The sequence below is a fragment of the Schistocerca nitens genome, chromosome 1 (genome assembly GCF_023898315.1).
Source record: "Schistocerca nitens isolate TAMUIC-IGC-003100 chromosome 1, iqSchNite1.1, whole genome shotgun sequence".
Lineage (NCBI taxonomy): Eukaryota > Metazoa > Arthropoda > Insecta > Orthoptera > Acrididae > Schistocerca > Schistocerca nitens.
In genome coordinates this window covers 219,786,457-219,811,274 of record NC_064614.1, presented here as the reverse complement: position 1 = coordinate 219,811,274, position 24,818 = coordinate 219,786,457, and the positions used below count along the sequence as shown (strand labels likewise).

At 45.5% G+C, this 24,818-nt stretch overlaps 1 protein-coding gene and 1 pseudogene across 1 annotated transcript in view; both read left to right on the top strand.

Moving 5' to 3' along the window:
• LOC126237430 (cytochrome P450 4c3) overlaps positions 1-24,818 on the top strand; it is a 348,050-nt gene that overhangs the window by 164,614 nt on the left and 158,618 nt on the right. The window lies entirely within an intron of this gene.
• LOC126206120 (5S ribosomal RNA) lies at positions 630-747 on the top strand (annotated as a pseudogene).

Genomic DNA, 24,818 nt, shown 5'->3' with positions numbered 1-24,818 from the left:
TGAAGCTCGTCGTCTTGAATAAATCATCCAATTTTTCTGAAATTGTTTGTCTGTACATGTAAGTCACATTTTCATCCAATTCGGATAATTCCTTCATGGTGTGTCCCTTTTTTTTATATTACCCTTTCTGTTTTCACACTTGGACGTATTTTCTGACAACCTGGAGGCAGTCAGTGAGAAACAGGGAGAGAGGTTCCGTCAGGATATTCGAGAAATGGAGAGAAGGTACCAAGGACGATGGAACACATCAATGATCGCAGATTACTGTTGGTTACTGTGTAAGGATTCTTAGAAAAAACACAAGGAAAACTCCAAGAGAAGAACTTTCGATACCAAATGAACAAGATTTTAGTGATGTGCTGTTTATAAAGTGTACGGAAATGTTGAACTTGGTTGTAAAAAAAATCTTAGAAGTTCTTTTTCAATTCGTATACAAATCATGATTACATAATTTGTTTTTAAGAAAGTATGTGAATATTTCATTCTTGATTTGTCGAAAATCCTGATGTGATGGAAAATAGCGACAGTCATTTTTTAAATAAGTGGTATTGAATTATTAAGAATCACCATTCAAATGTAAAACATCTCTCAATAAGTTTTAATTTGTAGACCGGTATTATCATCCTATCGCCGACGGCCTTGCCGCAGTGGTAACACCGGTTCCCGTCAGATCACCGAAGTTAAGCGCTGTCGGGCTGGGCTAGTACTTGGACGGGTGACCATCCGGTCTGCCGAGCGCTACTGGCAAGCGGGCTGCACTCAGCCCTTGTGAGGCAAACTGAGGAGCTACTTGATTGAGAATTAGCGGCTCCGGTCTCGGAAACTGACATACGGCCGGGAGAGCGGTGTGCTGACCACATGCCCCTCCATATCCGCATCCAGTGACGCCTATGGTCTGAGGATGACACGGCGGCAGGTCGGTACCGTTGGGCCTTCAAGGCGTGTTCGGGAGGAGTTTAGTTTTCTTTAGTTATCATTCTATCATTCCACGCCCAAAGTCAGTTAATTCGCGCCGTGCTGTGATGTTCACCACAAGTGTCTGTAATAGACTGCTCATGTCACATATCGTCTATAGTCGCGCCCTAATCCGCAACATTTGGACTTTATACATGGCGGATCTTCAAGTGGGACACAGTGAGTTTTGGTCGCTTGGTTTAGAATGCCAGGATGATGTCGCCGGTAAGCTTACGACAGACTTGTTCCGTGTTCCTTGTCCAGTTGAGACAATTATTCATTTATAATCTACTCATCGTCGACGGAAAATTAAATGGTAGCATACTTACTTTCCTGCCTCGTAAAACTTGATACACACATCTATAAGCTACCCAGATTGCCATGGGTTCGAACTGTGAGCTCCGTGTCAAAGTTTCTGACATTGAAGGTATGGTTCTCCATTCTTGAAATATAACTGCTGTTGTCCGTGTATGCTCCTGTCAGACAGCAAAAGCAAGTTAGAATTCTCACTTGTAATACTGAAACAAATATTTGAGTGTCAATACAGGCCACAGAATGCTGTAGTTATTCGTGAAATGTCCAGAATCAAATCGCTTAGAAAATTCGCTAACAACTACTTGGAGATAGTTTTGTACTATCTATATATGACAAAGTTGAAGCCGTTATTCCTCTAGAGAACAGATGGCTTCTATGAAGTAATGCTCCGGAATCTGCGAGTATAGAGTCTTATTTATTGCCTAATTCTTTGGTAATGCCGCCGAGGAGGAAATGAATGTCTGCTCACTGTGAATATGGCCGCATTCTTTATACAGCAGTTAAAAGTTGGTAGTTTTGTACCTAATATCCACAGAATTGCTCACAGCTCTAAAAATTTATTAGTTCCAGTATTTCACTGTGGAATAGCAGTGGTCCAGTTTCCAGCAGTCGACAACTTATCATCAACACGGAGGTATGATGTTGATTGTGCAACAGAAGTCCCCACCAGAGCATTCCGGTGTAAAAACAAGTGACATATATTCAGATGTTATTCGACGCCTAATGAAACAAATATCCTAAAACACTGACACTCGCTCTACAAGATGTTCCAGAAGGAATTATCAATATTGAGGGATACGACAGGAACAATCACTCGAAACAAAAAGTTGTAGTAAACATGAGCTCTATAATGCTTACCTTAAGAGCGACGAGGACTTGTTCAGTAGAAAGATGTGTTTGACAGTGGCGAAGACGAACAAGTGCCCATAGCTAGGTTTTAAGTTAGAGTCCATGTTTACGGGAGGTTTTTTTTTTTGTCTGTACTACCGCCTCCCAAAATATGGAAGCAAAGAACGTATAGAGTAGAGATGGTTTCGCAGTCGAGTCGAAAATGAACAAGTGCTCAAAGCCGTTCAGGTATGCATTTTAGAGCCCATGTCAACTAGAATTTTTTGCTTCGAGTAATGGTTTTAGTCATACCCCTGAATATTGATCATTGCTCCTGGGATGTCTTGTATACACGCGACAAGATACAATCCAGTACGAGATCACGTCATTTCTCTGCATCTGATGTAATGACCGCAAACTCTGTACGACGCAGACTGAACAGAAAACTATGACCCAGAAGATCCTGCGTTGTCTATGTGCAAAGTGGATATCACAAAGCTTTCCATTATTGGCGATGGTTTTTTTTTTTTTTTTTTCAGAATCACAACACCGAAGTTTCAGTGCATGATTGGAATCTATTGTCGTCCCTTGAAGAATCTTCGTAATATATACCTTTAAAAATTCCTTTACAACCTATCTCCCAAAAAAGTCAAAAACTGTACCTTGCGCACTTGTCTAAAATTACTCACTCGGTGCAGAACCGGTAGGAGACGAAGAACTGCAAGAGAGGGACAGTGTTCGGTAGGTGATGGCGCTTTACCATCACAGCAGAGACACTATTTTGCTGCAAAACCGCTCTTTCGCTGCAGCATCAGGAACGTAGCAGAATCTCGGTGAAAAGTATCTACTGTCTCTGCGCCTCCAGAAACTAAAATCTAGCCTTATCCTGAAAGCAACATGAAACCATAACCCTGACGCCTGGGGCATAGAACATTCGTAGATCAACAGTTCAGTGAATTAAGGACTGTCAGTGTAGGACTGTATGGCTTCCTAAATGACTGTACATAAAGTGCTTGTGGCGAAACCAGAATCTGCGAGCACCTTTGTGACACAAGTCTGTGGGCATATACTTCAAGCACACCGTGTCACTGTACTCACCAATGGCTTGTGTAACTAGTTACACGGTATGCCTTCTATTTGCCTTAATGCTTTCTCCCAAGGTACCTAAGTTCCTATTTCTTCATAAAACTTCCTTTTATATTTTATGTCACGACTAAGATATCATCAAGTCTGGGTAAATAGCCTTGGTGAATAAACCATCTTGACTGATTCATCGTGAACCTTGTCGCGTTATTTGCTTCTGACAAGCAGAGACTTGAAGTGCTACTCAGAGAGCTGCTCTGTGATAGGCTCAACCGTAGAGTTCTCTCCCACTTCTATTTATAGCTGTCAACTGCCTTAAACAAAACCTTTAAATGTTCGTAAGCGACATACTACGTGATGCTCGATGTTCATAATAGCTGAGCAGGGATTTTATACTGCAGTGTCTTCAAAAGCTGCAGTCCATCAGGCTATTCATCAACTCAGAGTACAACCGCACAACAATGGCACTTATACAATATTCTAATCCTCACGTTTTGTGTTTTACACGTTCCATCGGCCCTGAGTTTCATAATGCATGTGGAATCGATTGATATTTTGTCATCTCCAAAAACTACAGTACATGGACACTAATAACCATGCTTAAGGTTCAAAGGAAAATAAACCATCAAAAATGACTAGTTTAAGTCCGAATACAGATTGAATGCTGACGCCATTTTCCAAACAGCAAAGTGACACACTGTCTGCTCTGATAAAGGCTATCAGAACCAAACACAGGTCAGGTCATTAGTTCGTTCTTTATTTGGAGATAATTTTGCGTGTCACGCTACTACGTACTCAAGCACCAGAAAGCCAAATGCTCCTCTTCTCATGCAAGCATCCACATTAATGTAGTGCCAGTAAAGTAGTGACGTGACGGTCACTTACACTCTGTCCTCAAATAAAAAGTAAACGTAAACGCAGTACACAGGCCAAGGTGGACTCATAGCTACCGACCGACCGCCGTTTCGTCCTCCGCCAGTGTTTTGATGTGATGCAGTATGGAGCGGTGTGCGGCCAGCCCACCGCTCTCCCGGCCGCTGTCATTTATCGTTACGTGGAGCCGCTACTACTCAATCAAGTAGTTCCTCAATCGGCATTACCAGGCTGAGTGCACCCCGTTCCAGTCCGCCCACTAAGGGAAATTCCGTGGCAGTACCGGGAGTCGACCATGGATCATCCAGATAGTAGTCGGCTGCACTGACCACTGAGCTGCGGAGGTCAACTTAGTCCTCAGAGTGATCTTCAAAAATTAGTGACAACTTCGATAGCCCATTCATGTTCTATCCTCAAAGTGTTTTAGGAAAAGCAACGACATTTTTGCCGTGAAACTGTCTCTACAAACTGTCAGATGTCGCTGATGGCGGAACAATTCTTTGATTATAAATGGCTGTTGGGTGTTCACTGAATCTAAACTGAGTTCTTCTGACTACAGGTACAAGATTTGTCCGTAATGCGACCTTGTTCGCTTCCAGATCGTAATGCCGAAACTTCCCTGGATACTGACAACGAAGGATTTGTGTATAAAATATTGGGTTGGTGCGTAGGTTCGTAGAATTTTTCCATGGGTTTAATAAACACAACAGATACACATAACAGAGATTTTGTCATCAATAATATATTGTTCTTCATCACTTATAGCAGTCTACCAACGCTGGGTGACTTTTCGATTCCGCAACTGTAGAAATCAGGTGGTTTTGAGGCGAAGAACTAGTCGAGCCATGTTCGTGGCACATTTTCATCGGGAAAGGAAGTTCCTGGAAGGTTGTTCTGTAGAGAGCGCAAGGGCGTTATCGCAGCTTAGGATCACTTCACGCAGACTTCCTGGTCGTTCTTCTTGGACTGCGAAGGCAAGACGTCTCAGTTATTGTTGACAATAAATGTCAGCAGTGATGGTTACACCTCGGGGCGGGGGGGGGGAGGGGCGGGGGGGGGGTTGGGGGGGGGGGGACCGAGTCCACTGGGGACCGAACAGCACAATAACCCTAGGTTCGGTGTGGGGTGGCTGTGGGGTGAGTGGACTGCTGTAGCCTGTTGTGGGGTTGTGAATCACTGAGGGCTAAGGCGAGGACGAAGCCTCTCCGTCGTTTCTACGTCCCCAGTTCAATACATACATACATAACATCTACAGAACACCCTCCACCACAGGTGTCAGCATTGACATCTTCTCACGTCATCACAGCCAACGCAAATGTCGCATTTCAGAGCCATCGAACACCGAATGTAAAAAGGACCTATGAGTCACACAGATCAACAAGTGAATCCAGTTACATTAAAACAGTTGCTCTTAATAACGGTTATGATCCTATAATAACAAAGTCCACAACAAAATTAAAACAAAAGCAACAGTTCATACAGAAGTTCATACAGCATTAATCAAAAGCAAATCAGCCTCCTGCACAATTCGCGCCTAAATATATTCTTATTCCATACACAGGCCCAACATCACACAAAACTGCAAACTTTTTTAAAAAGAAAACTATTAATATCAGCTACTCTTCTCGATTAATATCGGCTACTCCACTAATAGTAAATTACAACAAAAAGTGATCCATGCTGTAAATCTTTCCTAGGCCCCCTACAGTAAATTAGGAATATACAAGATCCAATGTGATTCGTGCCCAAAATTCTACTTTGGCCAGGTAGGCAAAAGTTTCGAGATTAGGCACAAAAAAAAACTTAATGCCCTAACGTTTGGAAATTAAAACACATCTACATTTGCAGCTCACATAGCAGAAGAAAATCATTAAGTGAGAAACGTTGAGAACAAAATGGAAATATTACATTTAGCTGTAAAAGAAGCCACTACGAATCCGTTAGAGGAAACAGAAATACACACACACACACAAACATTTCCCCTGATACACTATGTGATCAAAAGTATCCGGACACCTGGCTGAAAATTACTTACAAGTTAGTAGCGCCCTCCAGCGGTAATGCTGGAATTCAATATAGTGTTGGCCCAACCTTAGCCTTGATGACAGCTTTCACTCTCGCAGGCATACGTTGGCAGGTGCTGGAAGGTTTCTTCGGGAATGATTCTTCAAGGAGTGCTGCACTGAGGAGAGGTATCGATGTCGGTCGGTGAGGCTTGGCACGAAGTCGGCGTTCCAAAACATTCCAAAGGCATTCTATAGGATTCAGGTCAGGATTCTGTGCAGGCCAGTCCATTACAGGGATGTTATTGTCGTGTAACCACTCCGCCACAGACTGTGAATTATGAACAGGTGCTCGATCGTGTTGAAAAATGTAATCGCCATCGCCGAATTGCTCTTCAACAGTGGAAAGCAAGAAGGTGCTTAAAACGTCAATGTAGGTCTGTGCTGAGATAGTGCCACGCGAAACAACAAGGGCTGCAAGCCCCCTCCATGAAAAATACGACCACACCGTAACATTACCGCCTCCGAATTTTACTGTTGGCACTACACACGCTGACAGATGACGTTCACCGGGCGTTCGCCATACCCACACCCTTACAAAAAAATGATTCAAATGGCTCTGAGCACTATGGGACTTAACAACATCTGTGGTCATCAGTCCCCTAGAACTTAGAACTACTTAAACCTAACTGACCTAAGGACATCACACACATCCATGCCCGAGGCAGGATTCAAACCTGCGACCGTAGCAGTCGCGCGGTTCCGAACTGAGCGCCTAGAACCGCTAGACCACCGCGGCCGGCCCACACCCTTACAACGGACCGCCACATTGTGTTCCGTGATTCGTCAGTCCACACAACGTTTTTCCACTGTTCCATCGTCCTATGTTTACGCTCCTTACACCAAGCGAGGCATCGTTTGGCAATTACCGGCGTGATGTGTGGTTTATGAGCAGCCGTTCGACCAAGAAATCCAAGTTTTCTCACCTCCCGTCTAATTGTCATAGTACTTGCAGTGGATCCCGACTCAGTTTGGAGTTCCTGTGTTATGGTCTGAACAGATGTCTGCCTATTACATATTACGACCCTCTTCAACTGTCGGCGGTCGCTGTCAGTCAACAGACGAGGTCGGGCTGTACGCTTGTGTGCTCCACGTGTTCCTTCACGTTTCCAGTTCACTATCACAACGGGAACAGTGGACCTAGGGATGTTTTGGAGTGTGGAAATCTCGCGTACAGACGTATGACACAAGTGACACCCAATCACCTGACCACATTCGAAGTCCATGACTTCCGCGTAACGCCCAATTCTGTTCTCTCACGATCTCTAATGACTACTGAGCCGCTGATATGGAGTACCTGGCAGTAGGCGGCAGCACAATGCACCTAATAGGCCCTATAAAAAACGTATGTTTTTGTGGGTATCCGGATACTTTTGATCACATACTGTAGTATCCTTAACGGCAGCTGGAGTCTCCATACTCCAATACAAATCAAGTTTGTGCACCTATGTGCAGATCAGATAAGTAATCTTACAATATTGCGCCATGAGATCATGAAAAAAGCGTCTGATGGTGAACTGCTCATAATTCTGAACAGGTAAAGGTACTTTTTGAATAAAGTAATGTAAAACTAGTTTGTGGCTGGTAGCTGTACACCATCAACTCGGATAATATCTTTGAACCACTTCCAAAATTCTGTCCGTGTAGTTCGGGTGCATCCTGTGAAATCGAGTAGCAGTAATATTGGCTATACTATTGTTTAGAACTACAAACAGGGTGCATTTTTTTATGTATGCATAATATCGCCTCGAATGTTAATGAGCTGTACTTGTCAATCTCTCTCAGGTGGTAGCGAGTAAGTACACAGAAGTGATGGCAAGACTTTAAGTACATCAGATGAAGTGGACTCGCATTCTACAGGAGCAGTTTCAAAATACCTGTCCGGCCACCCAGATTTAAGTATTCCATGCTACTCCTAAAATCACTTCAGGCGAATGCAGGGGCAGTTTCTTTGACAAAAGAGAGGCCAATTTGCTGATCATACTTGTACTCCGTCTCTAATGATGTTGTTATTGTACCACGACCTTCTTTCAGTTTTCTTCTTCCTCAGTTCTTTATTGTAGATAAAATAGTCAAGAAGTGAAAGAACGAACGAATAATAATACAAGAATATAGATGTTTTCAAAAGACTTGTATCCCTGTGGAGAATACGAATGCTTTGAAAATGGTGGCAATGGTATTGAGAAACTCTTTTCCCCTTAACCGATTAATAAATGTGAAGTATTTCTTAGTAAATTGCTTCTAATAGTGCATAAAAAGAGGATAGCAAGAAAGACTTTAAGCACCACACCAACCAGTCTGAAGAAATATTTTCAAGAGGTAGTAGCGTTGTGCAATCAGTCTTTATGTTTCGTTGATACTGCAAAGAACAACTGCAGCCGCTAGAGTACTCGAGTATCTGAGCAAAAGCGCTTGATTTGGCGGTACCGCAAAGGCGGGGGAGTCCCCCAAGTAGATAGCCGTGGCGTCACGAGAGTGTGACTCAATTATTTATCTGCAACCTTTCCTACTGACCTCTCAAATATCTCTTTTAAACACTCGTGATAATATAACTAAAATAGAACCCTAGACAGCCTGCAACGTATTGTGCATGAGTTAGAGATGTTTCATTATTGTGACCACAGCATTCATTGAAAGCCGTGTGACGGCGATATAACTTCGGATTCTGTGTCTGAATGTAAAATTGCGTGACTATTAAACGCTATGCACATAAGCGTCACATGAAAATCATCCATTCTGGCACCCACTGTTTACACTAGGAAGGGCGTTCAATAACTAATGCCCGCATCTCGTGGTCGTGCGGTAGCGTTCTCGCTTCCCACGCCCGGGTTCCCGGGTTCGATTCCCGGCGGGGTCAGGGATTTTCTCTGCCTCGTGATGGCTGGGTGTTGTGTGCTGTCCTTAGGTTAGTTAGGTTTAAGTAGTTCTAAGTTCTAGGGGACTGATGACCATAGATGTTAAGTCCCATAGTGCTCAGAACCATTTGAACCAATAACTAATGCAACACATCTCTTTTCACCGCCAGTGGTTGAAAATGCGGAATTTGCTGAGGGACATAACGTAATATTCTCACTTCAGTCCCTATAGTTTCATGAAGTTCAGACGAGTGGTAGCACAGTACGTAGCCTTCAAAATGGAGTCTGTAACAGAGGTGCGCTCCAAGCAGAGAGCTATCATTGAATTTCTTTTGGCGGAAAACCAGAGCAACGCAGATATCCATAGACGGTTTCAGAAAGCCCACAGAGATCTGGCAGTGAACAAAAGCACGGTGAGTCGTTGGGTGAGGCGTCTGTCAACATCGCAACAAGGTCGCACAAAACTGTCCGCTCTCCCGCGTGACTCCTGGAATGTTGAAACGACTTCAGCGGGTTCGTCGCCACATAAATGCAAGCGAACTTCTCCTTCTCCATGACAGCACAAGGCCCCACACAAGTATGCGCACCCGAGAAGAGCTCACAAAACTTCCTCGGACTGCACTTCCGCATCCACCCTACAGCCCGGATCTCTCACCTTCCGACTTCAAAAAATGGTTCAAATGGCTCTGAGCACTATGGGACTTAACAGCTGTGGTCATCAGTCCCCTAGAACTTAGAACTACTTAAAACCTAACTAACCTAAGGACATCGCACACATCCATCCCCGAGGCAGGATTCGAACCTGCGACCGTAGCAGTCGCGCGGTTCCGGACTGAGCGCCTAGAACCGCTCGGCCACTACGGCCGGCCCCTTCCGACTTCCATCTGTTTGGTGTAATGAAGGGATACACTCCACGGGAAGCGGTAGAAGGATGTTTGCGACCTTATTGATGCAGTTGTAAGTAGGCTGTTTAGGTTTTTATGTTGGTAACGTCACGTAGCGCTCTGTATGAAAATCACTGACTGTGCTGAGTGCAGTCTGTGGCTGGTTTTCATTGTTGGAATTTGCTATTGTAGTGTTGGGCAGTTGGCTGTTAACAGCGCGTAGCAGTGGTGGATGTGGGGAGAGAGATGGCGTAGTTTTGAGAGCGGATGATCTGGACGTGTGTCCATCAGAGACAGTAAATTTGTAAAACTGGATGTCATGAACTGATATATATATATATATATATATATATATATATATATATATATATATATATATATATATATATACCGCTGGATATATTTCGTAAACCACATCAAATACTGACGAACCGATTCCACAAACCGAACGTGAGGAGAGGGGCTAGTGTAATTGGTTAATACAAACCATACAAAAATGCACGGAAGTATGTTTTATAACACAAACCTACGGTTTTTTAAATGGAACCACGTTAGTTTTGTTAGAACATCAGAACATATAAACAAATACGTAATCAGTGCCGTTTGTTGCATTGTAAAATGTTAATTACATCCGGAGATATTGTAACCTAAAGTTGACGCTTGAAACCTTCGACGTTCAGTTGCGTGTTGTAACAGACACGGGCCACGGTCGGCGAGCAGCATCTGCAGGGACATGTTTACGATGACGACCGTGTTTACGAGTGTGGCTGTAGTGCACTGTTGTGGTTTGGTCTAGCTGTCGCAGTGTCCGCATGTAGCGCTTGCTGCTATTGTTATTCTGCATTCGTCTTCGCACGCAGATCAACTGTAGTACACCGTGTTACCAGACGTCTGTGATAGTGTAGTGTTGTAGGAACTGTGACCATGGTGTATTCGAACTCTCAAAAGGCGGAGATGATACTCATCTATGGCGAGTGTCGACGAAATGCAGCTGAAGCCTGCAGGGTGTATGCAGAACGGTACCCGGACAGAGAGCATCCAACGTGCCGCACATTGCAAAACATCTACCGCCAACTGTATGCAACAGGTACGGTCGTAGCATGCAAACGGGTCCGTAACAGGCCCGTCACAGGAGAAGCGGGTGCAGTTGGTGTGTTAGCTGCTGTTGCCATGAACCCTCACAAGAGTACACGGGACATTGCGAGAGCCGGTGGACTGAGTCAAAGTAGTGTCATGCGAATACTGGATCGTCACCGCTTTCACCCGTTGCATGTGTCGCTACATCAGCAATTACATGATGATGACTTTAATCATCGAGTGCAATTCTGTCAATGGGCATTAACAGAGAATGCGTTGCAGTTCTACCTGTTTACCGATGAAGCGGGTTTCACAAACCACGGGGCAGTGAATCTACGGAACATGCATTACTGGTCCGTGGACAATCCTCGCTGGCTCAGACAGGTAGAGCGACAGCGACCGTGGACTGTAAATGTATGGTGCGGAATCATTGGCGACCACCTCATTGGTCCTCACTTCATTGCAGTGGCCCAAACAGCTGCAACATAAATCGCGTTTCTACAGAATGATCTGCCAATGTTGCTCGAAAATGTCCCACTGGAAACGCGTCGACGTATGTGGTATCAGCATGATGGTGCACCTGCACATTCCGCAATTAACACTAGGCTGACCCTCGACAGGATGTTCGACGGGCGTTTCATAGGACGTGGAGGACGCATAAATTGGCCAGCCCGTTCTCCTGATCTTACACCTCTGGACTTCTTTCTGTGGGGTACGTTAAAGGAGAATGTGTACCGTGATGTGCCTACAACCCCAGAGGATATGAAACAACGTATTGTGGCAACCTGCGGCGACATTACACCAGATGTACTGCGGCGTGTACGACATTCATTACGCCAGAGATTGCAATTGTGTGCAGCAAATGATGACCACCACATTGAACATCTATTGGCCTGACATGTCGGGACACACTCTATTCCACTCCGTAATTGAAAACGGAAACCACGTGTGTACGTGTACCTCACCCCTCATGGTAATGTACATGTGCGTCAGTGAAACAGACCAATAAAAAGGTGTTAGCATGTGGACGTAATGTGCTGTTCCAGTCACTTCCGTACCTAAGGTCTATCACCGTTCCCTTTGGATCCCTACGTAATTCGGTGCTCTCCGATACAAACCATCGAACAGCGGAGGAGTGGTACTCAAGCGTCAACTTTAGGTTACAATATCTCCGGATGTAATTAACATTTTACAATGCAACAAACGGCACTGATTACGTATTTGTTTATATGTTCAGATTTGCTAACAAAAGTAACGGGGTCCATTTAAAAAACGTAGGTTTGTGTTAAAAAACATACTTCCGTGCATTTTTGTATGGTTTGTATTAACCAATTACACTAGCTCTTCTCCTCACGTTCGGTCTGTGGAATCGATTCGTCAGTATTTGATGTGGTTTACGAAATATATCCAGCGGTAATGTTAGGTGACTCACACTGTATATACACTCCTGGAAATTGAAATAAGAACACCGTGAATTCATTGTCCCAGGAAGGGGAAACTTTATTGACACATTCCTGGGGTCAGATACATCACATGATCACACTGACAGAACCACAGGCACATAGACACAGGCAACAGAGCATGCACAATGTCGGCACTAGTACAGTGTATATCCACCTTTCGCAGCAATGCAGGCTGCTATTCTCCCATGGAGACGATCGTAGAGATGCTGGATGTAGTCCTGTGGAACGGCTTGCCATGCCATTTCCACCTGGCGCCTCAGTTGGACCAGCGTTCGTGCTGGACGTGCAGACCGCGTGGGACGACGCTTCATCCAGTCCCAAACATGCTCAATGGGGGACAGATCCGGAGATCTTGCTGGCCAGGGTAGTTGACTTACACCTTCTAGAGCACGTTGGGTGACACGGGATACATGCGGACGTGCATTGTCCTGTTGGAACAGCAAGTTCCCTTGCCGGTCTAGGAATGGTAGAACGATGGGTTCGATGACGGTTTGGATGTACCGTGCACTATTCAGTGTCCCCTCGACGATCACCAGTGGTGTACGGCCAGTGTAGGAGATCGCTCCCCACACCATGCCGGGTGTTGGCCCTGTGTGCCTCGGTCGTATGCAGTCCTGATTGTGGCGCTCACCTGCACGGCGCCAAACACGCATACGACCATCATTGGCACCAAGGCAGAAGCGACTCTCATCGCTGAAGACGACACGTCTCCATTCGTCCCTCCATTCACGCCTGTCGCGACACCACTGGAGGCGGGGTGCACGATGTTGGGGCGTGAGCGGAAGACGGCCTAACGGTGTGCGGGATCGTAGCCCAGCTTCATGGAGACGGTTGCGAATGGTCCTCGCCGATACCCCAGGGGCAACAGTGTCCCTAATTTGCTGGGAAGTGGCGGTGCGGTCCCCTACGGCACTGCGTAGGATCCTACGGTCTTGGCGTGCATCCGTGCGTCGCTGCGGTCCGGTCCCAGGTCGACGGGCACGAGCACCTTCCGCCGACCACTGGCGACAACATCGATGTACTGTGGAGACCTCACGCCCCACGTGTTGAGCAATTCGGCGGTACGTCCACCCGGCCTCCCGCATGCCCACTATACGCCCTCGCTCAAAGTCCGTCAACTGCACATACGGTTCACGTCCACGCTGTCGTGGCATGCTACCAGTGTTAAAGACTGCGATGGAGCTCCGTATGCCACGGCAAACTGGCTGACACTGACGGCGGCGGTGCACAAATGCTGCGCAGCTAGCGCCATTCGACGGCCAACACCGCGGTTCCTGGTGTGTCCGCTGTGCCGTGCGTGTGATCATTGCTTGTACAGCCCTCTCGCAGTGTCCGGAGCAAGTATGGTGGGTCTGACACACCGGTGTCAATGTGTTCTTTTTTCCATTTCCAGGAGTGTATAATGACTTTTGAACACTATTAAGGTAAATACATTGTTTGTTCTCTATCAAAATCTCTCATTTGCTAACTATGCCTAACAGTACCGATAATTAGTGTGGTGTCACCGCCAGACACCACACTTGCTAGGTGGTAGCTTAAATCGGCCGCGGTCCATTAGTACATGTCGGACCCGCGTGTCGCCACTGTCAGGATCGCAGACCGAGCGCCACCACAAGGCAGGTCTCGAGAGACTGACTAGCACTTGCCCCAGTTGTACGGACGACGTTGCTAGCGACTACACTGACGAAGCCTTTCTCTCATTTGCCGAGAGACAGTTAGAATAGCCTGCAGCTAAGTTAATGGCTACGACCTAGCAAGGCGCCATTTGTACCATTGCATGTATCTCAAGATAGTCTCACTTGTATCATCAAGAATGCTGTATACCAAAGGACGATATAAAAGTTAAGTGTTCTAGTAGCTACGTTCTTTTCTTTATCACATTCATTACGAATCCTGTTCCAGACTTCGCGTCAGTCGGCGTGTGTGTGCGTGTGCCCTTTCGGCTACCCGTCACTGTGGACTGGCTGCCTTGTCAGTCCACTACAGTTAGTGCCTTCAGTAGTTAGAATCCTTTATTTAGCTGGCAGTATTGGCGCTCGCTGTATTGCAGTAGTTCGAGTAACGAAGAACAATGAGGTAAGTGTTTCATGAAAGGTATAGGTTATTGTTAGTCAGGGCCATCCTTTTATAGGGATTATTGAAAGTCAGATTGCGTTGCGCTAAAAATATTGTGTGTAAGTTTAGTGATGATCAGAATAAGTAAAGAGAGGAATGTCTGAGTACGTCCAGTTTTGCTCAGCTGTTTGAAAATCAAATAACGGTAGGGGCTTTAACAGCACAGTAATTCACTAATTTTTCTAAGGGGACGTTTCACAGTAAGACGTTGGGTCCGATGTCGACCAGTAGAATAATACCATGCGGGCATACAGATTTCCCCTGTAAGGTGGCGGAAGCCCATCGCATTGAACGGTGATTATGTTGAAAAATAGTGTTTTGTAGCCAAAAGAGTGGGGGATAATAGCACGGTGTGTAATGGAATTCTGAATAAAACCAAACTGTTTTCAGAAATAAATCTGTTGTATTACATACTGAACGCCCCTCCCATATAGCACCGCAAAAGGATATGACAAAGTGAAAGGCAAAACACTGTATACTGTACTCCTAAACGTTTCTTGGAAGAAAATCGCTCTATATGTTGTTCATTTCGACTGTCGCAAAAACTCCAGGAACAGAGAAATGTTTCCGCTGCAATGGTATCCACTGCCGATTTAAACATTTTGAATAAAAATAATCTGCCACAGTGGCTGTCGCTACTTGGATCAGAATATCCTTTTATTTTGCGTTTTTCTCTACTGTACGGTTTCGGCCGTCAAGCCAGTTACAAGTGTATGGGTATAACCAGCAAATGGATATATTCAGCTTACAGCCGAACAATGCTCATTCATTGTTAAAACGCAGTTGGGTGGACGGACTTCAAAATAAACAAGAGGACAGCAAGCGTTTCTTGAATAGCTATGACGTAACATACCACTTGCAACTATAGTAGCTATTACACCATTTCTGCGGAATATACGACTTTCTCTGATCTGAAGTGCATTTCACTTACGGAACAGAGAGGTTCGGAGGAAACTGAGAATAACCTGCGGAGGTCAACAGCTAACCCATTGTGACACCCCAAAATACCTCTGAGTCAAGTTGGACGGTTCTCTCACCTTCAAAGACCACTGCTCAGATACAAAAATGAAAGTCTGTGCTAGGAATAACATTATTAGGAAACTGATCGGCAACAACTGGAGAACACATCCACATGTCCTCCGCACATCTGCCCTTTCGTTGTGCTTCTCCGCTGCTGAATATGCCGCACCTGTATGGCAGAACTCCAGCCGTGCCAAACAAGTAAATATTTCCGTAAATTAAACAGGACGAATTGTAACCGGCTGCTTGCGGGCAATCCCTGTTAACAAAATCTACTACCTCAGGGGCGTAGCACCTCCACACATCCGAAGGAGAACGGTAGCTGAAACAGAAAGGAACAAGCAGGAGACGCACAAAAGATACCCCCTGTTTTGAAGAGAACATCAACCACCAAGACTGAAATCGAAAAAAAGTTTCCTCCAGACAACGCAACCAATTCAGACACCTGCAAACCGTAGGATATAACTCTGGCATAGCTCATCATCAGAGAAATATTGGGCCAACCCCAAAGAAGAACTTGCTGCAGGTCAACATCTCCCATACGAGACATGGAAGATCCTCAGTAGACTGAGAACTGGAGTATCTCGACGAAAGGTGAACATGAAGAAATGGGGATACGTCTCAGGGAACGAACTGTGTGAGTGTGGTAAACCACAAGAGCACCAGCACCTACTCAACTACAACAAACTATCAGAACCTGAATGAGATTTTCACTCTGCAGTGGAGTGTGCGCCGATATGAAACTTCCTGGCAGATTAAAACTGTGTGCCGGACCGAGATTCGAACTCGGGACCTTTGCTTATCAGAACCTGTTTCCATGGACGATCTTGTTGTCGCCAACGATAAGGCAATCCGTACAGCGGAATTCTGGGCAGCACATGGAATATAAATATGCACATATACTTTGTAATCGTTATATCACCATCATCATCATCATCATCAGCTCAGCCTTTTCCCATGTCATGTGAGGTTGGCATTGCTTTGCTGGATCCTTCTCTTCCATAAATGCCTTCCAGTGCTTCTTCTCTGAGCCATCCTTTCTCCCGTAGGTTCCCTGATACCTTGTCTTTCCATCTCAGTTTCGGTCTTCCCGGCCGGTCGGAGTGGCGGAGCGGTTCTAGGCGTTACAGTCTGGAACCGCGCGACCGCTACGGTCGCAGGTTCGAATCCTGCCTCGGGCATGGCTGTGTGTGATGTCCTTAGGTTAGTTAGGTTTAATTAGTTCTAAGTTCTAGGGGACTGATGACCTCAAAAGTTAAGTCCCATAGTTCTCAGAGCCATTTGAACCAATTTTTTCGGTCTTCCTCTTCTCCTTGATCCTTCGATTTCTAGGTCTTCAACTCTTCTACCCACGTGGTACTCCCCTCTTCTCTGCACATGTCCATACCATCTTAGCCTACTTTCTTGGATCTTCTTGGTTATGGGTCCCACTTTCACTGTTCCCATGATGTACTCATTCCTTAGTCTGTCCTTCTGTGTCACCCCGCTCATCCACCTTAACATTCTCATTTATGCCACTTCCATCTTTTTCTCTTGGAATTTTGTGATTGGCCAAGTTTCTGCGCTATACGGCATCGCAGGTCTCACCACAGACTTGTAAAGCCTTCCTTTCATTCAGCAGCTAACCTTCTTATCACACAGTACTCTGCTCTGTTTCCTCCAGTCCATCCATCCTCTATTTATCCTGTGCTGTATTTCGGCCTCCAGTCCTCCATCACTTTGCATGTAAGAGCCTAGGTATTTAAATTTCTTGACCAGTGTCAGTTGTTCTCCTTGCAGGTTAATATATAGGTCTTTGGCATCCTTTGTACGCATATACTCTGTTTTCAACATGCTAATTCTCATTCCCCTTTCCTCTAGAGCTTTTCTCCACTGTGCTTGTCTTGAAATGCCTCCTGGGTGGGTTTACAGATCACAATATCATCGGCAGACATTATGCTCCAAGGTGCCTTTTTTTTCATCTCTTTGAGCAGTATATCTATGACAAGGTCAAAGAGGTATGGGCTGAGAGCAGATCCCTGATGTAGTCCTACTCTCACTGGGAATGCGATTGTTGCAGCTGCAGTGCTCCTGACTTGTGTCATTGCACCTTCATACATGTCTTCTACCACCCTGATATATTTTTCTGGCAGACACTTACTTCTCAGACATCTCCATATCTCTTACCTCGGCAATCTGTCATATCCCTTCTCAAGATCAAAAAAGGCCATACGCAGTTCGGCTTGTACTTCTCTGTTCCTCTCCATCAGTTGCCTTAGTGCAGATATTGCGTCGGTTGCTCCTCTTCCCGGCCTAAATCGAATCTGTTCTTCACATACTTCAGTTTCTAGACGCAACATCTTCTCAAGTTCGTTTCCCAGATCTTCTTTGTGTGGTACATCGGTTTTATACCTCTGTAATTGCCACAGTTTTCGATATCCCCTTTCCCCTTACATATGAGAACCAGTATACTGCTGCTTCTCAACGCACGCGGCATTCTTTCTCCTTTCCAGATCTTCTGCATTAGATCCCAGAGAATATCAGTTCCCTGTTCTCCCAGACTTTTCCATGCTTCTATTGTAATTTGGTCTGGCCCTAGGGTCTTCCCATTTCTCATTTTCTTCATTGCGTGTTAGACATCTTCCCTACTTATGCTTTGGGTTATTCCTTCATTTATATCTCCATCCTCACACTTCTCTCGTACATTTCCCTCGTTCAATAGCCTTTCAAAGTACTCCCACCACCTATTTAGGATTTTCTCAAGGTCGTGTAATACTACACCTGATTCAACCTTTATCTACTTCATTAATGTTATGTCCATAGTCGCCTTATATACAGGGTGAGTCGCGTAAGACGTAACACCCCCCATAATTCAGGGGGAGGTTGCACGTATCGACAAGCGGTGTTCGGCGAATCATAGCCGACTATGGGGCACATACGTTGGTACATGCACAATAATCGCAACGTTTATATTGACCGAGATAATGAGTCAAGTACATGTTTTTTAAATAGGACGCTATACTTTTTTTACCATCATTCGAACGCTCTGGAAAAGACGCGTATAGTGCCGTAACGCATGTTGCTATTGTGATTCAAACTTTGCTTAAAAGACGCTGGGAAATATTGTACGATTGAAGGTCGAGGCGGTCGGAATCGGCTGCAAACTGTAAACACGCCTCGTGCTATCCGCAGGCCGAGTTGCCGTGCTCTATGCAGCATGCACGGCCTACGCTACGTAGTTACATCCTCATCCGCCCTCTTTTAAGCAAAGTTTGAATCACAGTAGCAACATGCGTTACATCACTATACGCGTCTTTTCCAGAGCGTTCGAATGATGGTAAAAAAAGTATAGCGTCCCATTTAAAAAACATGTACTTGCCTCATTATCTCGGTCAATATAAACGTTGCGATTATTGTGCATGTACCAACGTATGTGCCCCAAAGTCCGCTATTATTCGCCGAAAACCGCATGCCGATACGTGCAATCGTCCCCGGAATAAAGGAGGTGTTGCTCACCCTGTATATAATATGTTCTGTTCTGGACACGTATAAATAAATTTAAAAAATCTGAAAATACTACATATTTCTTTTATTTGCGTCAGCAGTATTTCTCGTAACAACACAAAATGCGAAATTTAGATGGTTGCTGCGTCGTAACTTCTCCGACTTTCCTCGTAGTACTAGGAAAGTTAAGGCTTTACGTAAACGTCAAGTATCTTATCAGACTTCGAGCGATGCGGAAAGGACTTGTAGTTGTACAGTCGTCCGCAATGTGCAACACTTTCATAAGCAACGACTGACAGACCAGTTCAGACAGCGTACCACCTCACATAAAGTATATAGACTGTCTGACGAGAAGAAATTAAGCACCCAAATGGTCGGACATCAATGTAACTTCATACAGGTACACACCGTCGGTTGGTATGAAGATGATTAAAGTTACTGTTCTCCGTGACAAGTAGAACGGTGACCGCAGTGCATTAGTATTGCTACCGGGCCTGGAAGGGTGTAAAAGGGGCGTGAGTGGTCACTGTGAAGAACACGTGGATAATGCGTTCTCGTGCGAGACAGCGTCATCAGCACCTGACAGTGCTTGAAAGGGGTCTCATTGCTGGGCTCCATTTGTCCGGCTGGTCGAGTCGTGCAGTACACAGATTTGTGGCGCGATGTTGGACAGTATGGAGACGCGAGGCCAGGCATGCTCGTCTGACCACCACGAGGGAAGAAATGAAGCATCGAGCACATTGTAACCCCTTCGCACCAGCGCCTGCCATCCGGTAACAAGTGATGGACTCCCCGGCATCATTCTGTGCCATCCCTCACCACTGTGAGTGACTAGCAGTATTCGGACTAGAGAATTACCGCCCCATGCATAACACCGCAACACAAACGCCTACCTTTGCAGAGGTGTCGTGACAGGGAGCATGTACTCCTGATGACACCCGCTGTAATCTGATCAGCGATGAATCGCGGTTCTGAGTTACCCCAGTAGGACATCGTCGTCGAGTGTGACGGCAACCTGGGGAGAGGTCCCGTTCTTCCATATAGACTACTGGCCATTAAAATTGCTACACAAAGAAGAAATGCAGATGATAAACGGGTATTCATTGGACAAATATATTATACTGGAACTGACATGTGATTACATTTTCACGCAATTTCGGTGCATAGACCCTGAGAAATCAGTACCCAGAACAACCACCTCTGGCCGCAATAGCGACCTTCATACGCCTGGGCATTGAGTCAAACACAGCTTGGATGGCGTGTACAGGTACAGCTGCCCATGCAGCTTCAACACGATACCACAGTTCATCAAGAGTAGTGACTGGCGTATTGTGACCAGCCAGTTGCTCGGCCACCATTGACCAGACGTTTTCAATTGGTGAGAGATCTGGAGAATGTGTTGGCCATGGCAGCAGTCGAACATTTTCTGTATCCAGAAAGGCCCGTACAGGACCTGCAACATGCGGTCGTGCATTATCCTGCTGAAATATAGGGTTTCGCAGGGATCGAATGAAGGGTAGAGCCACGGGTCGTAACACATCTGAAATGTAACGTCCACTGTTCAAAATGCCGTCAATGCGAACAAGAGGTGACCGAGACGTGTAACCAATGACACCCTATACCATCACGCCGGGTGATACGCCAGTATTGCGATGTCGAATACACGCTTCCAATGTGCGTTCACCGCGATGTCGCCAAACACGGATGCGACCATCATGATGCTGTAAACAGAACCTGGATTCATCCGAGAAAATGACGTTTTGCCATTCGTGCACCCAGGATCGTCTTTGAGTACACCGTCGCAGGCGCTCCTGTCTGCGATGCAGCGTCAAGGGTAACCGCAGCCATGGTCTCCGAGCTGATAATCCATGCTGCTGCAAACGCCGTGGAACTGTTCGTGCGGATGGTTGTTGTCTTGCAAACGTCCCCACCTATTGACTCAGGGATCGAGACGTGGCTGCACGATCCGTTACAGCCATGCGGATATGATGCCTGTCATCTCGCCTGCTAGTGATACGAGGCCATTGGGATCCAGCTCGGCGTTTGTATTACCCTCCTGAACCCACCGATTCCATATTCTGCTAACAGTCATTGGATTTCGACCAACGCGAGCAGCAGTGTCACGATACGATAAACCACAATCGCGATAGGCTACAATCCGACTTTTATCAAAGTCGGAAACGTGATGGTACGCATTTCTCCTGCTTACACGAGGCATCACAACAACGTTTCGCCGGTCAACTGCTGTTTCTGTATGAGAAATGGGTTGGAAACTTTCCTCATGTCAGCACGTTGTAGGTGTTGCCACCGGCGCCAACCTTGTGTGAATCCTCTGAAAAGCTCATCATTTGCATATCACAGCATCGTCTTCCTGTCGATTAAATTTCGCGTCTGTAGCACGTCATCTTTGTGGTGTAGCAATGTTAATGGCCAGAGAGAGAGAGAGAGAGAGAGAGAGAGAGAGAGAGAGAGAGATGGCGCCCCTCCGCGCCCACACCGGCATGAGGCCAGCTCAAAAGGTCTACTGCCATCTCTGCATAAGGGTTGGTTTTCACTAAAGTGAGGTGTCACAGGATGTGGGTACTGCGAGTTTTGCGTACTGCTGGTTAAGGTTAACCATTAATACGCGCTCATCTGGAGACAGATTGGGTCCAAAGTTGAACTAAGGGTAGCGGTTTGAAAGGCAGAGGAAAAAAAGGGCCAAGGCAAGAGCCACCCGAAAAAAAAACCTCTGCGGTAGCTAGGTCGGGTAGTAAAAGCAGTAGCTGATGTCTTGCTATCTGCGAAGGTCTTGCAAAGGTAGGCTTTGTTAGTGGTGGGTATCATGCATGTTGATACCTTTGACGTTGTGCGGTGCTGTCACTTGGCGGCTGCCGCTGGGTGCCGGTGTTGATCTCTCGGTCAGCATCAGCATACCTGTAACAGTTAGGTTGATCATAGTTTTGTGTCCGATAGGTCATATATCAGATGCACAGTGCAGGGTGATGTTGGCGATTTGTTTGTGCGCCAGTGTGCGAGCTCGTCGGTTTCCCTTCTGTATCCTGTTGGTCGGCTTTAATAGCAGCTGATATATCCAGGCAACGTTGCTGATATGCAGGGCTTGCCAACGTTTGTCACATGTTAGTGTATGTGAGCATGCCATGGGTGGTTATGCCCTAGCTAGTAGCGTCTTTGGGCACTTATGCTTCCATTTATGGTTGTATCCGTTCTTCCAGCGTTTTGGAGAGGCAAAGCGGCGTTACTCGTAGCGTCATGGTGCGGGGATCCACCGGGTATGACTTCAAGTCACGCCTGATAGTGGTTAAGGGAACGCTGACGGCACAACGATGCGCCATGCACATCCTGCGTCCTCAAGTGTTACCTCTCATGCGACATTATCTTCGTGTCATTTTTGAAAAGGACAATACTCGTCCAGGCATGGCACGTATCTCTATGAATAGTGTGCATGGTACTGAGACATTCTTTTGCCCAGAGAGATCTCCAGACCTGTCCCCGATAGAGTATATGTGAGACCAGCGTGGACACAAACTCCGTCCCAGTGACTACGTCCAGGATAGCAGGGACCAGTTACAATAGTTGTGGGACAGCTTACCTCAGAAGAGGATACAACGACTTTTTGATACCCTTCCCAACCCATTCGGTGCATGCATCCATACCAGAGAGGTCGTACTGACGAGAGGACTCAAAATGCCACGTTCTTTGTAAATTTGCCTCGATTTTGTAATCACTGCAATAACATGGCACACGCTCTCTGTCAACGAAGTTTTAGTTCATGTCCTTCTAACATTCTGAGTGCTTCGGTCTTTTGGTCAGGAAGTATATTTAATTATCTATTTCGCAGCTGCAATATGCGGTACTCTGAGATAAGAAACCAATGGTCGGAAATGAATATTTCAGGCTGTGCAATGTGTTGAATGAGCAATGTGTGTGAAGCGCATATTCGCAAATGGCTTTTGTTTCATAAAAAATCATTGTTTGTCGTATCCCTGTTGAGGACATTACCTTAGAAACAATACGCAATCTTCTGAAATGTGTCAACGGTGGAGTTTACCGCTGTTTATAGTTCGTAAATAGTGCTCAACAATGGAACACTACGTGGTAGAGGCACTAGCAGATATGCATTTAATATGAGGTGCAGCAATAAATAGTTCCCGGAAAACCGAAGGAATGTACAGAAAAATGTTTCGTAACTGCCGTTTTCTTAGTTGGGAGAAAATCATTGCCGTGGCTAGAAACTTACAAGAAACTGCGTCGTTCAAGTCAATGTACTATTCGCACTGCAGAATTTGAGGAGAAGTCTCTTGGACCAGATGGGAAAAGTAGCTTTCTTCTTGCCCATGAAACACACGCTCCGAAGATTACATTGTGGAAAGTATGATGGAACAGCAATTAAAACCTGATTACAATGAACATAAAAAGCTGTCAATAATGCTGAGCCAGTCATACCGTACTTTTTGAAAGAATACACCGCCGTCTGTATATTAGTGTATTTTTCTTCTGTACAACCTGATTTCGTCCTTCACGCCATTACCGAGCACACTCTAACAGTTCTTAGACTATTACCACGTCATATCTGGCGAGGTCAACCCAAAGCAGATAAACAAGAGAAGCAAAGTTGTAACTATGGAAGTGATGTCAAATAATGTAGACTCAAGAAGTCCTAGAGTACATTCTTTGGCGTCACTTTAACAGATACATCTTAAAGGCATGTGCTACTCTTGTTTACCTGCTTGGGTTGACCTCACCAGATATGACGTGTTAATAGTCTAAGAACTTCTAGCATTGTACCCGGTAATGACGTAAAAGTCGAAATACAGATTGTACAGAAGAAAATTACAGTAACATACAGTCAAATGGCGGTGTATTGTTTCAAAATAAAATACAATAAACGTGTTCAAAGAATTGCGCCACATGATTTTGAACTTAAGAGTGTGAGCGTACTGTCATCTCACGTTACTCAGTGTTTGAGCATTTAAGTAACGCGCCGGAGCTTACAATTTTATTTGAGATATTGCCGCTGGAGATGGTTTGGTTTGGTTTGTGGGGCGCTTGCCAGAGCTGGTGATTGTCCCCAGCAGGGACATGAGACAGTCACTATGTGTCAGGACCCGCGTGAGCAACTAATTCGCGTTACACGGAAAGTGATGGTATTTCGATTAATGCGTGATTGTAATGTGGTTTGAATATTGTGAAGAATCGAGCGAAAGTAGTTTGATGCAAGGTACTGTTTTCACTAACGAATGGCAAGTGTTGTTTGGCCACAGTGTTTATGTACACGAGTCCCTGGATTATTATTAAGATACTGATGTATGTCATAGAGAAACATCAGTAACATTACTAAACTGTGTTTTTTGCGTGTAATTGTGTTTACCGACAGCACGCCACCAGTTCTTATAGACTTTATTGCATTACTACGTCGCAAAGATATTCTGAACTGGCTTGTTCAAATTGAAATGGGTCTGAGCACTATGGGACACAACATCTGACGTCATCAGTCCCCTAGAACTTCGAACTACTTAAATCTAACTAACCTAAGGACATCACGCACATCCATGCCCGAGGCAGGATTCGAACCTGCGACCGTAGCGGTCGCGCGGTTCCAGACTGAAGCGCCTAGAACCGCTCGGCCACTCCAGCCGGGAACTGGCTTGTAATATAATGAACAATCAGTAATTAGTTCCGTCCATACAAATACGATCAACACTTATAATATGTAAAGTGCACCTAGTTATTTTCACTGAAAGGTTTTCAGAACACAAGCGAGTGTTTTTTCAATTTTGTGGTACTATATTCGGAAGTCACCTA